At 28.4% G+C, this 17551-nt stretch overlaps 1 protein-coding gene and 1 long non-coding RNA gene across 3 annotated transcripts in view; one reads left to right on the top strand and one right to left on the bottom strand.

The window, feature by feature from the left end:
• LOC126894519 (V-type proton ATPase catalytic subunit A) overlaps positions 1-17551 on the top strand; it is a 256069-nt gene that overhangs the window by 31760 nt on the left and 206758 nt on the right. The window contains exon 1 of one of the 2 annotated variants that reach the window (XM_050665584.1): positions 6247-6256. The exons of the other annotated variant lie outside the window; for it this stretch is intronic. The gene's annotated coding sequence lies outside the window, so the exon portion shown is untranslated. Of the gene's footprint in view, positions 1-6246; positions 6257-17551 lie in introns of those variants that run through there. 2 annotated transcript variants of the gene reach the window in all.
• On the bottom strand, positions 4573-9769 carry LOC126894529 (uncharacterized). Its single transcript, XR_007701440.1, has 3 exons — positions 9682-9769; positions 4762-4919; positions 4573-4658 (listed from the first exon to the last, which is right to left on the bottom strand). It is a non-coding gene; the product is annotated as an uncharacterized LOC126894529 (long non-coding RNA).

Genomic DNA, 17551 nt, shown 5'->3' with positions numbered 1-17551 from the left:
GATTTACTTGGATTCACGTTACATATGTTAATAACTAGCTAAAAATAAAAAAAAAAAACTGTTATTTGCTTATTAAAAATACGAGATTTAAATGAGTCACTTATTCATAAAGAAATATGTAATATAGAGTTTTTAAATTTATGAATTAATAAACCTAATTATTATACAGAAATACGTCTTAATTGGTTATCAGGTCGATTTACCTTTTAAATATTTTTACAATTTTTAGCTTCGATGCAAAGCGGAGAAGATATTAATTTTACTATATTTTTTTTTTAAATAATTTGCATACACACCTTTCATCAGACAACTTTTTTTTTTAATCGGACAATTCCCTCTTATGCAGAAGAGTCAAAACTTAAAACAGGCGTATAGAAGCTAGTACTTTTTCAACTTACTTTTTGAAAATATTCCGGATATACTGACACTATTATAAATATCTTAATTAAATCTTATGAAATATACTTTATTTTGAACAAAAATAATTGACCTCTGGACATGTGTTTACGGTAAAAATGGCTAACGTAATCAATAATGTGCTATTTTTGTATTATAACTCTCGGTTTCGTATATTATTTTATTTTAAAATACCTCACAAATGTTTTTGAGAAAGAAAAAAAAGTTTAACTCATTTAATTTTTATCACATTTAAATTCAATAAATTTAATGAATATCAAGGATTCCATAAAAGTAGTCTCCCTTCTTTTAAAGAAATTTCTTATTCATATTAAAAATTGTTTTTTTTTATTGTTGTTGTCACTATCATTTATTTTCTCAATTGACAAAATTTTTTTAACGATACATAAATGACACTGATTAATTATTATTCATAGATATTGTACTTACGTAGTTCAGTAGTTAAGCCTTTATTAGTTACGTGTTATTATTTTATATATATTTTAATTTAAAGTGTAATGTGTTATGTGTAAAACACATAACATTACCAAAAATGTAATTAAAAATTCTAAAAAATAAAAGCTAATGTGGTATATTCATATTTCATAATTTTTGCAGTCTAAATAAATAAATCTAGTCAAAATAATCAACTTGATCAAAATTTTTTTAGTAGTAACTTTTTTTATAATGATTTTGGATTAACACTAAATTATACTTAAAACTTAACTACTTATCTAAACAGTGATTAAAATCACTATCATAAGAAACGCTTCAATGTGAATCTGTAGATATGTTCAATTTTAAGAAATTAGTGGATTACTCCAAAAGCAGCATCAAATCCTATTTCCTAAATTATATCTTGATTAGACGTTATTTGATTTAAAAGTATAATATATAAATAAATACTTAGTAATTTATAGCTTTAATTATAGTAATTATTCTTAGTATGAAATTGATATCCAATAATTTAACATTGTAAATTTTATGGAGAAATTATAAAGTTGTTGTTAGTTTTATGACAAACGTGTATAAAAACTGAAGAGCTTGATACAAAACTTTTCAGAAGATAATTTATTGTTAATAATAAATAAATGGTGCACAAAAAAATTTTATCAAAGTCAAAAATATACTTTTCTTGGTCAATTTTTTGCAGTGATTTAAAATCTTATGTGAACTATAATTATACTTTATAGTATATCTTATTATATAATAAAACATTGAACATTTTTTTTTCTTCGTACTCCACGCTGTCGCCCGAATTTCTTGAGTCACTTTTCTCTGTGAAAATGATTTTTTTTTCCATTTCGCTCATATACCACTGAATCTAAATGCTATAAAGAAGATGGAAAAATCCAAATTCGGATAAAAATTCTATCCGCTGTGAGCGTTTACATTTTTTGAGATTGCCTATTATCTTATTTAATAAAACAATAAAAATCCCTTTTATCAAATAAAAAGTTGCTTAACCAGTTTTTATACAGACAATTAATATACTTTTAGAGCATTTATTGTCAAATTAGGTTTTGATGAGATAATAGGTTTTAACTATAAAAGTAAATCATTTTTCTTAGTAATTTATTTATCTTTTAATTCTATTAGTGAATGTTACTACCAGTCTATAATATTCCAATTTTTTTGGTAGCATGTTGCTATATAAATCATAAATATAAAAAAAAAATTAATTTTTAGTTTCACCTGATTTTAACAATGTATTTTTATAGTGTGAAAAGTATATTTATTAATTATTCATACGTAACATAATAATCTAACATAAATATTTGTTATATTAATTAGAAGGATTTTGTTCTTATTTAGGCCATATGCGAATCTCTAAATGCAGATTTGAAATCGTCGCAAAAATGGGTTTAGAAATGTTCGGATGAAAATTCCTTGTAGACCAGTAAAATTATTTATAAATATAATTTTTTTTTTATTGCATCAAGACCTTCAACGTTTATATATGTTTGTCATAAAAGTAATAACTATTTTTTTATTTTTTATAATTTTTCTGTAAAAATTACAATACTAAATTATTAAAAATATCAATTTCATTCTATAATTTATTCTCTAAATTTGTTATAATAAATATTTTTACATAGTATATTACACTTATAAATCATAAAACTTGTAATCAGAATATAAATAAGGAGATCATGTTGCTTTTGAAATAATCCATAAATTTTTTTAAATTAAACACTTTCTACAGATTTGTATTGAAGCGTTTTTTATGATAGTGATTTTAATCACTGTAAGATACTATCTATACTGGACGCAACTATGCCACGTTCCCACTATGTCGATACCCCACTGAACTGAGTTTTTTTTTTTTTTGGTTTGGCATTACTTAAATTATTAAGTAAAAGCCAATACAATATTTGGGATTTTAAATAATTTATGTATTAAAGAACATATATTTAGTATAATTTTATTCAGTGAGTTAAAATAGACTACAACATAATTATTAAAACTGTGCAAAAAAAAAAAATAGTTTAGATACATTGCAATTAATTGCAAAATAACAAAATAGTTTTCTTTTTTATATCTCCAATGGTCCAATTGTAATTATTGAATAACTGTCAAGTTAAAAGTATTCTTAAGTATCAAGATTTTTAGTTTTTAGTAGACCATTATTACAATTTTTACATTGGATATTTCTTAATGAGAAAAAAATATTTTTTTAACATCTTGAAATAATCATTAAAATTATTAAAATAATGATGAATACTTATAGCCGTATTTAAACTAATTCTTATAATGAGGAGATATTAATAATTCAGTATTTTAATATTGAAAATAATTTTAATATTTAATTAAAAAGTTTGTAATTTATTATTCTATTTTTAAACAAACTACACCTCATAATAAAAAGAATATATTCACAATACCTGATATTATTCTAAATATTTTAAGCAAGTTAAACATTTCAATTTAAACAACATATATTGATACTATTTAAAAGAGGATAAACAAATTATATAAATAGAATGCTGAGTTTACATCTCAAAAGAAAAAACTATGTGTTATATACTTATAAAAATATTGCGTGAGGGGCATATCAATCAAATCATAGTAGTAATCACTGTATACTTATTATTAATTATTTCTAGAAATAAGTGATATTTATTATGACTATTTTTCTCTTTATAATCTTTTTTTTCTTTTGACATTCTCTGTAGTAAAAAATGTTGATTTTTCGAAAAATTCTGTTATTTCTTGTTTTATTTATGCCTATGACAAAAAATGATTTATTTTTGATTTTTTTAAACTGTTATTTTGTATTTTTAAGTTCCAATATTATCCATAGTATATTTTATTGGTGTTGAATTTATTTAATAATTTTAATAGAAGAGAATTTAAAATAAAATATAAAGTCGCAGCAGGCTCATATTTTTTATAAAAGACATTGAATTTGCTAAGGTCATTAGTATTACCTATTTGAGAGAAAACGGAAATATTGTATTAATTAATTTGTTTTATATAAATATTCATGACGCCTGTCTGACCACCGACCAACACATCACGTGTCGTCGAGTAGTCACATTCAGGCAGTATATCTGAAACACTATTTTGAAAGTTGTAGGGGTGTCTTTCGTCGATCAACCGCTCGTTGTGAATTATAACGCGGGTCAAAAATGTTGACCCAAATATACATTTTTTTTTAATTACTACAATAATTTATAATATTTTTAGCCATATCATCGTTTATATTTTTCAAATTGTTTGGATATAGTAGCATTCTCATCTAACATGATTTTTATATGGTTTTGGTTTTTATGAACCAATAATTAAAAAAAAAAAATTAACTTTTGGTTTGAATTAAGTGGGCTTTGATATAAATTTTAAAACTATTTAAGGATAATATATGTCGATAGCTTTTTTTTGTCCACTTTGCTAGATCGTTAGATCAGTTTTTGAAGTATACTGAGAAAAAATTAATTTTATAATTAAAATNATACTGAGAAAAAACTAATTTTATAATTAAAATTGAGTACTAATCACAAATTAAAATTATTCTTTTTATTGTTAAAAATGTCTTTAATATTAAAAATTTGTATTTCCACAATGCATAAAAAATTAAAAATTAAACTTTGTATTATAACACTTTAAAAATGTTAAAAACACATAAAAAATAAAATAAAACTTATAAGAACTTTTAATTTTATTTAATAAAAAAGTTACATGAAAGCATTTTTTGAGAAGTTGCATTTTCACAATCAATTTTTGAATTGATAAGCTATCACCTTGAACACGATCAAGAGTTCCTGAACATCGACATATAAAAATTTCTTATGTTTCATGAATTTTTAAGATGAACTTATTTATTTTTAAATTAATTAAATTGCTTTATGTAAATTAATTACTTACATCCATGAAGTTTTCTGTTTTTTTACAAGATAAACACATTTGGTTCATATATTTATTTATACAAAGATCATAAAATGAGCATTTACATATCCTCGCCATTCATTCAGCATTATTTTGACAGTTGCTTACACTACATTTCAGTATTCCTATGATAGAATCTATAAAAATTAATATATATTTCTGGTTGATAAATCACTAAAATTTCATTTTTTTATAAGATATTTTGGAAAATTAAAGAAAAATTTAAAAAATATAGATATTTTTCGTAAAATTATATTTTCAAAATATCGCCCCCCAATAATTATGCAAAAATGTACAGGTAGTATTTTATTTTTTTTAACTTCGATATATAGCTGAGAAGCTATTGGTTATACTCTGCCGTGTTTTTTTATTCGTGTACAAGATAATTCTACTCTTACTTTTGTAAAATAACGCGAATAAGACCTCAGTAGATATAGTTTATACACTTTAAGACAATGTGAAATGTGATATATGAAATGTAAATGGAACATTAGGGTGGCGGCATATTAACCCAACGAAACCCAACTATGACCATGAGACGTGTATGCCTTTAATCATAGCGGGTTTCCCTTCTTTCACTAACGTATATATTAAAACTGTAGATCAACGACTTACCCCTACATAGGAGGGAAGGCAATGAGTAATCATACTTATCACAACAGTGGCGTGCGGTCAAGGCAAGCTAGGTAAGCGGCGCATGCCCGGCCAAAAAGGAAGAATTAAAAAGATTAACATTTATAATGTTAAATGACAATTTGACTTATACATTAAAATTACAATTATTCATTAATTCTTATTTGAGTATTGAATTTAAAAAAATTTATTAGGTTTCTTTGAAAGAAATTAAATGAATTTTTTTCGTATAGGCAATTTCTTTACAGAAGCGCTCGTATTTTGGATTGCCTGGCCCGTATCGTTATTTATAGGAATGACCATTTGCGGTAGAAGAAGATATACATGTTTTTACGTAGCGGTTGAAAGCGCTAACCGATAATTTTAAAAACGGAATTCCAATATTTATACGATACGAATCGGATTATTTTCGTTATTAACATAGTTTTATTATTATTATTATTTTATTATTAAGAACTTCTGCATAAAGAAAAAAATAATACGGAAATTTATGATAAAGTTATAAATGAATTTTTGAAACAAGAAAGACGAATGGATTTTATCTATAAATAACTTTTAGAGTGTAATTTTTATTAATAAAATACTTTTTTTTTGTTTTAACTTGAAATTTTATTTTAGCACTTACCCAGCATAAAATATCATCGCACGCCACTGCATCATAGGATGATTATTATAATGATGTTAAAGTAAATAAATAAATATGAACAATATTTTAATATTTCATAAGAATTTAGTTATTTTGTAATTAAAGAGAAAATATTTGTATGTTAGAAGTAACCATAATATTTTATCAAATTCTTATTGATTATTCAGTTACTGCGTTTGTTAATAGACATATTTTGTTAATGTGTAAACGTTATTGTATAAAAAATGTACACACATACTCTATTACATATATTTGTATACAAATATTTAGAAATCGTGAGTTTAAAATTAATTATTATTGCATTAAAGTGAAATTACTTAAGTGTTGAAAGAAAGGGTTAGTATACGGGGATATTTGCTGTGATTTGCTGACCCTCCAATAAAAATGTTTGATTTTTCTACATAAATGAGCGTGAAATCGCTGATAGAGTCACAGTGTCATCAAGAACCATTAGCTCTAAGAAGAAGAATCTACTACATGAACAATATGGCAGCCGAACCTGTAAGAAAACAGCGCTAAATTTATATCGCACCAACACTGCCAGCCGAGATGATCGACTCTAGAAATTACACTATTGCGTTCAGCGTCAGAACATTTTTGCAAGTGAGCCTGAATCCAAAGGAATACTTCAATATTACGCTATGCATCATTACTCCCTCACAACATATTAGTATGTCAGCAGACTTTTTAAATATTATTTATGACATGATGGATGAAATAACATGATTTCTACAATCATCTCCGGTAAAGGAAGAGAAANATCTTATAAAATGCTTGGTTTCTTAAACAGAAACACTAATGAGTTCAGTAACCTGCAGTGCCTGAAAACACTTTTTTCTTCATTGGTCAGATCTAACTTAGAATTCGGATCAGTTGTTTGGTCGCAAAATCTTTCTACCTATTATGCCGAACTAGAAAATGTTCAAAATAAGTTTCTTAAAAATATTTCATACAAATTAAATCTTCCCTACTCGAAAAATTCAGTTATTCCACTACAGGAAACATTTGGCCTTGATAGTCTGTCCCTCAGACGAACTCTAGCGGACATAATGTTTATTTTTGATATTCTCAATGGTCATATTCTTTGTCCTGAATTACTAGAAATTATTGGTTTTCGAATCCCTGTTTTAAATACACGTAACCTAGATTTATTCGTTATTCCTCATTTTAAGACAAATAGTGGAGCTTTTTCTTTTTTCCCTAGAGCACTTAGAGTAGCCAATAAAATATCACACTCACTTGATTTTTTTAATTTATCACGCCAACTTTTTAAATCAAAAACTTTATTGTACCTAAGAGAATCAACTCTGCTGTAGCATTATTATTCTTAATTGTTTATCATTATTTTTAATTGTTTATCTTTAGTTTCTATTATATTTTAAAGACTATGTAAATATTTTTATTTGTATTCTATCATGCGACTTCTTATATTTTTGTCTGTTGTGTATCATTATATATTTTGTAAAGGGCTTTACGCCCGTTGAGTTTAGCAATAAGTTTGGCAATAAGTTTAGCAATAACATTGTGTTATATCAAAATGTCGATTTTAATATATCCACAGTATTGTACCGTGACCCCATGCATTTAGTATTAAAATCCAGGATGGTCGATGGGTGTCGAGTGTTATTGAATAACGAAAACATTAATAGACTAATGGACTTACAGTGCACTTTAAACAGTGCAATATCAAGATAAATAAAATTACTGTCATTCTATAAAATAGACCACATCATACAATACGCCGACGTTAAATGGTCAGCTCTTAAAATTAAACAATCAAACAATGAAGAAATGGTTAATTTTATAAGATGTTTGAACGACAAAGATATATGCGATACTATTCCTAAAGGTGTCAGTAATTGCATAAGCGAACTGAAGAATTTAGCATACAATGAAATAGTCGATCGTTGGGTCAAATCATGGTCTGAGGATATCCTTCAAATTAATGTGAGTTTAATTAACAATGATTGTCATAACCTTTATTGTTATTAAATTTATAATTATGTTTTAGGAAAAAGAAATAGAAATGTGCAACGAAAATGACGGTTCGGCAGTTTTCAATACAACAGTGTTTACCCAAGAAAATAGTTTTAGTCAATGGGTGTCACAATGGCCGAAACCCAACGACGTCAGAAAAATAACCTACATTAATAATTTATGAACATTAACTTTAAATATTGTAATTGTATTATAAATACATTGTTTAAAATTACTAGAGTATATGCAGTTGTATTAGCGGGGAACGTGACTGCTATTTCAATTTCAATAAGTAAGTCAAAAAACGAGACTGTTATCGTATCGTTCTGCTTTGACATGTCATCACGGCAATAGGTATTAAATTAAAAAATTGTTTTTTATTTATTAAAGGCGAACGCCATAGTCTATCATAATAACTTTTTTGAAAATTAACATAGTAGGAAAATAAAATACTAAAGTTTACACTCAAAGTTACATCTTAAATCGTTGTACGGACTTCTGAATTTGAATAAACTAAATTTTAGATTTTTTAAATTGCAGTGATCGAATTCAGACATTAATTTACTTTCTGCTTGAAACCCTACAATAACATATCGGTTCTTTTAAAAATTATTACATGTGTTATAACGGTCCACGAAAACGATTTGTTTTGTGGTACAGACGGATTGACACGACTTGGGGCGACCGGTTGCCTGGGACCACTCGTGTAGATTTCAGAATCCCTCTAGTGCAAAGTTAACTGGTTGGTCCGCGTTTGTGGTGAGTCGACAGTCCGGCATTGCGCAGGGACGTTGTCTACCGGTGACTCGCGTTCCGTCGCGAGCGTCTCGTAATGAAGCAGTGGGCGTTCGATGGGTCTAGCTCTTCGCTTCGTAAACTATTCTCCAAGACGGCTAGCATATCACTTTTCCTTGTGGGTCCATTTAGCTGCCTATAGGCGCAATAATTCCCGAGGGATAATTTGAAATAGTGCTTTACCATACATAGTGAAAGTTTCTTACCGTATTTTGCAAAAATGAACAAAAAATAAATAAATAAATAAAAACGCAAGCATTTGTTTGTTTCTGTTATTCGGAAATACGATATCGACAATCGCGAGAATACGCGCTATGTGTTCGCGTATGAACGTCAACAATGTCGGCCATTTGTATTATTAATGTTATTGCTGTGATATTGTTGTAGTATAGCACTATGACAATGAATTGTACGTGGGAAAGAAAATATTACGCTAATAATTGTAAACTTTATGATAGCGAAGGCCACAATTAATAACACAAACGGTTTTATGGGATCCGGTTGTTAAATGCTATGTCAAACGCGTTGATATGGAGTGTATTGTGCACTACCTGTCGTTGCTATTTAATGTGTATCAGCAGCGGTGCCTCCTGCGCGCAATAAAGATTGGATGGCAAACAACTGGCTAATCTACTTGTTAATATTAAAAATAGTTAACGAAGTGGGATTTTACAATTGTTGCGCTATTGACAATATACTATAACCGGGTAGGGAATTCATTGCTGTCAACAGCGAACAGTGTGACTGAAATAACTCAAAGTACAGGGCGGCTAAGGAAACCTAGCTGTCTCTTATATGAAAAGATAAAGCAATAAAATAAAAATCAAGTCAGCCAATGGTTTTCTTACCTTAGTCACGTAAATCCGGTTTAATCCTTTGCCGGGGAGCCAGTTGACATGATCGTGTAACACGCGAGAAGACGACAAAGTTTTTTCTACAAGAACAAGGATGTGTCAGCCGTTTATTTTAGTCCATGTTTTAGTATTTACATATTATATATATATATATCACTATTACAGTTAGTTAGAATTTACTAACTTAAAAATTAAAAGAAAACTACTACAGTTATAGTAGAATAATATATAACAAAAGAAACGAAATGAAAATGAATTTGACGAAGACGTCGGCTCCGTTATCAAGGAGCGACGCAGAACCGTGTCAGGATATTCACACAGTTCCCAATTTCTATGGGTGTAATTTAAAGGCTTTTTGCTGTCTAAAACTCTAAGTAATTTTAATTTATCCTTTTCGGTCACTTTGACGATAGAAATATTCCAAACAACTTTTGTTAGTTTAATTGATACTGTAGACAATTTTTCTTTTGCTGCAACACTCGTGTCTAATAGCTTGACAACCTCAGAAGTTCCCGTACGGTATTTAAGTTCTTCAGAGGACTTGTTCGCATCGAACAATATGATTGCGTTAATGTCTGAAGAACTTCTCGTACATATTAATGATTGGGAACAGTTTAAGAGTATTTTTTTATAATCTTCGGCAAACCCTAGTATATGCGATAGCGAATAATCCCAGAAAAATATGTACAGTCGAAAAAGTTTTTATTATCTTCAATATAATGTCCCATGCTGAAATGTGTAGTTCGTTAATATCAGCGGTTCTATATGAGCAAGAGCCTTTCAAAGTAAATGAAACGCCCGGGTTGCGTACTTTTTGTATTTAAGTACTGTTTATTTCATAACGTATTTCAGAAAATAAATATGTGAGTTCATTATTAATAAATCTAGGACTGGACTTCATAACATCAGGTTTTTACACTTCACCTTCCAATTACAAATAACTGGCACTTGGTAAAGTGTAACTGTCTATGTTGCGAATTTCAAATCGTATTTCATCATTACCTAGCGCAGTCGAGCTGTACGGTAAAAATTATTGTACCCGTTGACTAATTATTTTAAACTGATAGACATAACTTTAAAAACGATAAATTACGTTTTCTAATAGGCTTATTCGTTTTTTCTTTTAGCGGAGATGCTTTTGCGGCTTTCTTTTTAGGTAAATATGATGTTGTCTTTGCTCTAGGTGACTATGAACTATGTATTGGCTGACGAACACTTGAATATATATTATTAAACTTAAGAGCCACGGTTCTATGTAAGAATGTGAAGGCAGAGAGTTAAAGTTTCCCCTCTCAAATCTACTATTTTACTAGATTGAGACCGTAATGTAACTTCAGCGTTGTTTACGGTGGTTGTGTTTAGTGAATAATAAACTAACGATTTAGACACTTCTATAATTTTGTATCCTACTGGGAAAGAAGGAAAAAATGCATGGATTGCTTTGCTTGATTGTCCATTATAATATGAACTGGTCGTTATATTACACTCGACATATATAGTATAAACTTGTAAAATATCAACAATGTTTATTGAATCATGACGTATATTCGGCCTACCGACTTGTTCATTAAAACCTAATAACTGCGCCATATTATCGGTTACCGTAAAATCAATGGCGTTCCTACAGGTCAAAGCACTTTTCAATGAAACTTCGTCTGGTTCTAAAGAAAACGATTGAACGTATGGTTCCAAAAGATTTCTTAATATGGTTTTAACTGTGGCAATTCATATGATCCTGTCAGTATTGTAATTTCCGTTGTTACACCCTCAGAGTCTTGAACTCCGATTTAATTACAGTCAGTTATAATATTAGGTATTGAGTTATTAGTATACAAACTCAAAAGACAAATTTTGACATCCTCTTCAAATTCCAGAGGTGGGTAAAAATTACAACTCAATCGTCACAAATTACCGCTCAAAATTATTGTAGCCGTTTTCATAATTTCTGACTAATAAATTTTAAGCACAAATGACCACAGTTTACCGATCTATCAGCTTGATACCGGAAATAATTGTAATTTACGGTACATCCGTTAAAATATTTCTGTAACTCTAGCGGTGGAGCTAAATCACAGTAACTATCGAAATAATGTCTTTATTGTTATTTTTTCTATAACACGTCCAATGAGTACCTGGTTCGTTTTATTTGTTTAAATTAATAACTGCACTCTCGTTTTTTAAAGGATGTACTGGTAATGTGTCTCTGCCAAAAAGCCCTCTAAAATGAGGTATTTTCAATAAATTTGCATATTTTATAATTTGATAGTTATGTAGAGCAGTCTTTGGTAGATTCAATATTAGTTTTTTGTCTTGGGCGATGATAAAAATAAACTGGCAACGTTCTTATAAGATTTAAGGTATATACCTTTGCCGAGTTTTACTGTAGATTTTTTATCGCTTGCTTCTCTCGCATCTATGATTGTACATATAATACTACTCGCCACACCGGCTAAAGATCCTAACGCCGATAAAGCAGCGAAAATAGGAATATGAGGTAGCGCTACACTGGATTTTGGCACTGGTGTTACATGTGGTGTAGGGGAAATGCTACCACGACGAGCTTTTTAGCGAACAGCGATTAACGAAATTTTTATTAATTTTATAATATCTTTGCCGGTTATCTTTTTATGTTTCTTAATAGCCTTTTCGCTTCGAAAACTATAGTGTAAAACCACATTCCATGTTGATTTTACGTTTTGCTTTCATGGCATTGGTTACTAGGTATGCTGCGGTCCGTTCTTTAAATCTAGAGTCCTTTGATTTAACAATGTCCCAAGCCCCGTGTTAAGGTTTTTTTAACCGAGTGCCGGAGCCACAGTAATTATAACCTTTGATATGTAATTCTACAGGCAATTTATCTAAGAGCGCATTGAATAGACCGACATTACTTTTAAACTTGTTGCTACCGTGACGAGACATCGTTTGATCAGTTTACTGTCCTGATAAACTATTTATAGTGGAAAACATGAAATTTATGCAGCAAAGTGTTAAACTTCCCGTGATAAATATACGAGATCCCGTATCTCGTAGATCCCGAAAATAATCACAATAAATCTCATCGACGCAGTACTTTATTTCCAAACTCTATTAGAGCGATTATTGTGGGACCGTCGAATTTCGGTAAAACAAATGTTTTATTATCTTTATTAGTCGCTGAAATCGGTGTAAAATTAAAAAATATTTACATTTATTCAAAAACTCTAGCCAGCCAAAATTTCAAATGCTAAGAAAATTATAGAAAGTATACCTAGAATGCAAATATTTATGTTTCATAACAACGACAATTTAATTAGCCCTGAAAACGCATTACCAAATTCAATTTTTATATTCGATGACTTAATAACCGAATCTCAAGAAAGTATAAGAACCTATTTTACTCGAGGCAGACATAATAACATTGACATATTTTATTTAACAAAATCGTTTAGCTATGTAAGTAAACAATTGATTAGGGATAACGCTAATATGTTTATTCTATTCAAACAAGATAAAACAATATACGGCATTAATATTTTAATAATTGTTCTGAGGACATGACACTTAACTAGTTTCGTGAATTTTGTCATTCATGTCGGAACGATAGTAAATTTATTTTTTAGTCATCAGTAAAGATCGTCCGCGAAATGAAGGCAGGTATTATAAATGTTTCGATACTTTCGCAATAATATAATATCGTATAATAATGGGATTTTGTCAGTAGTCGATTAACAATGGACGGAGAATCTAATAACGAAATATTAAGACAATTAGCTGAGGCCAAGCAAAATACTAAACGAAAATTCCAATCATTGTAAAACGATGGTGTTGCTAATGAGATTTACATTAAGCGTATATTAAAACCAATTATTGGACCTTTAAACGAGCTGACAACACTTCAAAAAGAGAAAGCATTGCATATTATAAATTTTACTAATAAATTTGATAACAATAACAAGTATTTAAAATATGAACAAAACCATGACGTCTATGACGATAACAATTATAAAAGCAATGAAAATAATTCTACGGTAACACAACTATATAATCAAAGCTATAATGTTGAAGACAATAATTCTAGTGGATATTCTAAAAACCAGATATTTTCTATGATGGACTCGGTTGAGGCTTGGCTAGCTTTTCTTGATTGGGACAAAGCGTATGCACCGAAAAAACACGGGGATTTAATAAAATTTGGTGATAAAATTATACATTTTAATTATAAAACAGCTCAGCCAATCATATAATATAATAAATATCAATTATCTTTTGGTCTAATACAGTAAATATTTTCAAAACGACCTAACACATACGATAAAAATGACTTGGATGTCTATAGAGACATTCTAATTCAAACTTCTGCGCACTAAATGAATAAATTAAAAATTAAGAAAACAAATGGCTGCAAGTATAAAGAAGTTATAAGTAAATTGTTTGTCGAAGGCAGAGGTTTTGAGTTGTTATTGAACATATCGAATAACTATAAATATTGGAATAATACAGACGAGCTTTACGACCGTCTTAGATTACTATTGTCTTCGCAAGCAGCAGACAATAATGCACATAATAATTAAATTATAACAATTTATGATGAATTATACGAGGTGGGAATAATAAAAAAAATACCAAATGTTTAAAAGACAAATTGTGAAAGAACTACATAGATCTAGACACGTACATTACGAAGATATACGAAGTGTTGTACTTAAAGAACGTGACGATGTATTTCAGATCGATTTAGCCAAATTTATACCATATCATAATCAGAATGAAGGCTATAAATATATTCTGTTTTTAATTGACTGTTTTACAAAATATTCATGGGCAGTACCCCTAAAATCAAAAACAGGTGCTGATATAGTAAAAGCAATAACCTATACTGGCAAAACGAAATTTTGTTCACGTACAGAGTGATTTGAGGAAAGAAATCTATAATTCAAAATTTTCAACTTTTTGAAAGGTTACAAACATCATAAAAAAAATCAAATGAGTTGGCCACAACGGATAAAATCCGCAACTTTTCATGGCGCATTGAAAAATATAAAAGAGGATCGCCAACCCACTGGTCAAGATGTATTATCAGACCACAGTAGGAATTTAAAAATAAATTTAATATTGTAATTTAAGTAAACAAAAAAAAAAAAAATAGAAAAGAAACCAAGATTGCGTTTGATATTCACTGAGTCGTTGATAGTTGATGGTACACCAAAACCTCGTGATAGTTGTCACATCACCATGGTGATCTGGGATCACCTAATACATGGTCGTTGCCCGTACCTTATAAACTAGGGGGAGTTGATTTTTGAAAGGAAAAAATACAAAAATACACGAGTCCATTGAAGATGGAACACGCAAAAAAGAAATAAGAAGAAAATAAAATAAATAATAACCATATACAGTTGTACCTTTATGGGAGGATAAATTTACAATCTTTCTGTATCTAGCCTCACTACTTAGTAAGCTCCATTTTCATTCCGAGTCGCACATTATCCATCGTTTTATCTAAAATATAATACTTATATAATTATACAATAATAATTATTAAATTGTACAGTTTTATACAAACCAAACACTGAGTTGTTCATAATCTTATAAAATTCTTTTTCAAAAGTATTTTTAGCTACCAAATGCATCCGTATATTTAATGATATATAGCTTGTCAGCTATGGAGATTGATTAAACTCTATCATTCTATGCACTTTTTCAAACACCAGTCCTGCCTGAAATGCCTCGTAACTCTACAACGTTCTTTATGCTGATGTACGAGTTTTTCTTTGCTAGGTTTGTTTGGTTTGGAAGTATAAGTTTTAAAACTTATTACGGTTTTTAAATGAAACAAAATAATGGATGATTGCACCAGCTTAGCTAAATCTGTTATATAACAGTAATGTCTAAGACCTTCCTCGTTTGATATCATTAAAAGATCGAAATGATCAAGTTTTTCTTGTTTACACACTCTTAGAGGTATAACAATATTTTTTTCTACTTGAGGTCTAATTTTTTTTGTTTTATTTTTATACGTTGCAAAACCTTTTTCCAGTCCATTTACGTTCGCGGATACGTCAGGGTTTAGTTTTTCAATTTTTTCAATTTCTTCAGGTGGCATAGGCATAGTATGATCTGAAAAATTATATCTCATTTCTGCTCTTCAAAATGTTTCTGCTGAACAGTTATATGAAAAGCGTTTACTGGGTTTATAAATTTAGATATTATACTGTAAAATAAAAATTTGTTATCTTCATTTTTTACATTGATAGTTGTATGCTTACTTTCAATTTCTTTAGGAAGCGGTAAATAACTACCTCTACCAAGAGGAATGTATTTGTTAGTGTATAATAGAATGCCGTCAATCCATGATATCGTAAAACCACTACCTTTACTATTGCTCCAGTAGTAGTTTAGTGAAATTTTCATTCAGAAACTCGTCAATATGACTTGATATGTATAAACTTCGTGACGTAGATTTAAAAAATCTATTTTCTACAGACTAAGCTTTATTTGGAATAACAGATGTAGAGTCTAATTTTAAACTATATTTAATTGATCCTTCATCAAGCAAACGTATAAGCAAAATAATTAACTCAGGCCGTGCTCCCTTTAATAAAACTCCATAATTAAAAACAAATTTTTTAATTTTGTAAAATGTCTTGTATAACCATCCAAACGTCAGTTGTATTTAACTAAAACCACTAGCATTTATATTATTTACTCTGAATTTCTTTGTATTTTTTTCTCGTAAGTCTGCTTGTAAACAAATTCTAGGGTGTTTTCATTTATCACCTAATAAATAATTGGAATTTCTTAGATAATATATATTGTATAACATTAACTACGTGTAAATAATAATTTAATTTGAAATTTTTGAAAAAATTGTGCATGATATTTGAGCGACTAGTAATATTTACTGCACATAATAATAATAATACTTCAATAATAAAATAATATATTAAAATATTTGGATCAAGTATAATGATATCTGACAGTGATTAATATCACTATCATAATAAACGCTTTAATGCAAATCGTTAGATAGTGTTTAATTTAAAAAAATTAATGAATTATTCCTAAAGTTACATTATCTACTATTTCCTTATTTATATACTGGTTAAGATAAAGTATTTCGAATTAAAAATATTATATAAATATTATTTCTCATAAAAAAATTGTGTTGATCTATACATTTTTCATAAAGTTATAGCAATATAAAGTTAAAAATATAAAAAAGAATTTTATTACAAAAATCGTATTTTTTTTATTAATTTTGATATCTGTTTTCCCCGTAAAGACAAAATAAAGTCCAAAATTTTTTTTTCCATAATAAAGTACATTACATTAATTTAAGATATATATAAAAATGTCAGACTTTCCGGAACAATTTCAAAAGTTAAGTTGAAAAAGTTCTACTTTTTATATGTATTATTGAGATTAGAACCCCCCATATATAGGGAAATATCCGATTAAAAAAAAAGTATGAAGAATGAATGATGTATATAAATACTACTTCTCATAAAAAAATTGTATTGATCCATATAATTTTTAAAAAGTTATAGCATTTTAAAGCAAAAATGTAAAATATAAAATCGAGAATTTTCACACAAAAAATTCGGTAGCCATTTTCTCCGTAATAAAGTACATTATATTAACTTTAATTTATGTTATATATACAAGTGTAAGTGTTTCCGGAACAATTTCAAAAGTTAGGTTGAATAAGTTAATTTTTTGTAAAAATGTTGTAATTTTGAATCCTCCCCAATGGGCAGACAAAGGGTCCAATTTGTAAAAAAAATATATCAAATGTTAGGTAAAGATATGAAGCATCTATTAAAAAAAAAATTATATTAATTTGTCTATTTTGGAAAGAGTTATGGCAGTTTTAAGTAAAAAAATT

The sequence above is a fragment of the Daktulosphaira vitifoliae genome, unplaced genomic scaffold, assembly GCF_025091365.1.
Source record: "Daktulosphaira vitifoliae isolate Bord-2020 unplaced genomic scaffold, ASM2509136v1 Scaffold_1, whole genome shotgun sequence".
Taxonomy (NCBI): domain Eukaryota; kingdom Metazoa; phylum Arthropoda; class Insecta; order Hemiptera; family Phylloxeridae; genus Daktulosphaira; species Daktulosphaira vitifoliae.
The sequence above is the reverse complement of the archived record's forward strand: the minus strand, read 5'-3'. Positions and strand labels throughout refer to the sequence as shown.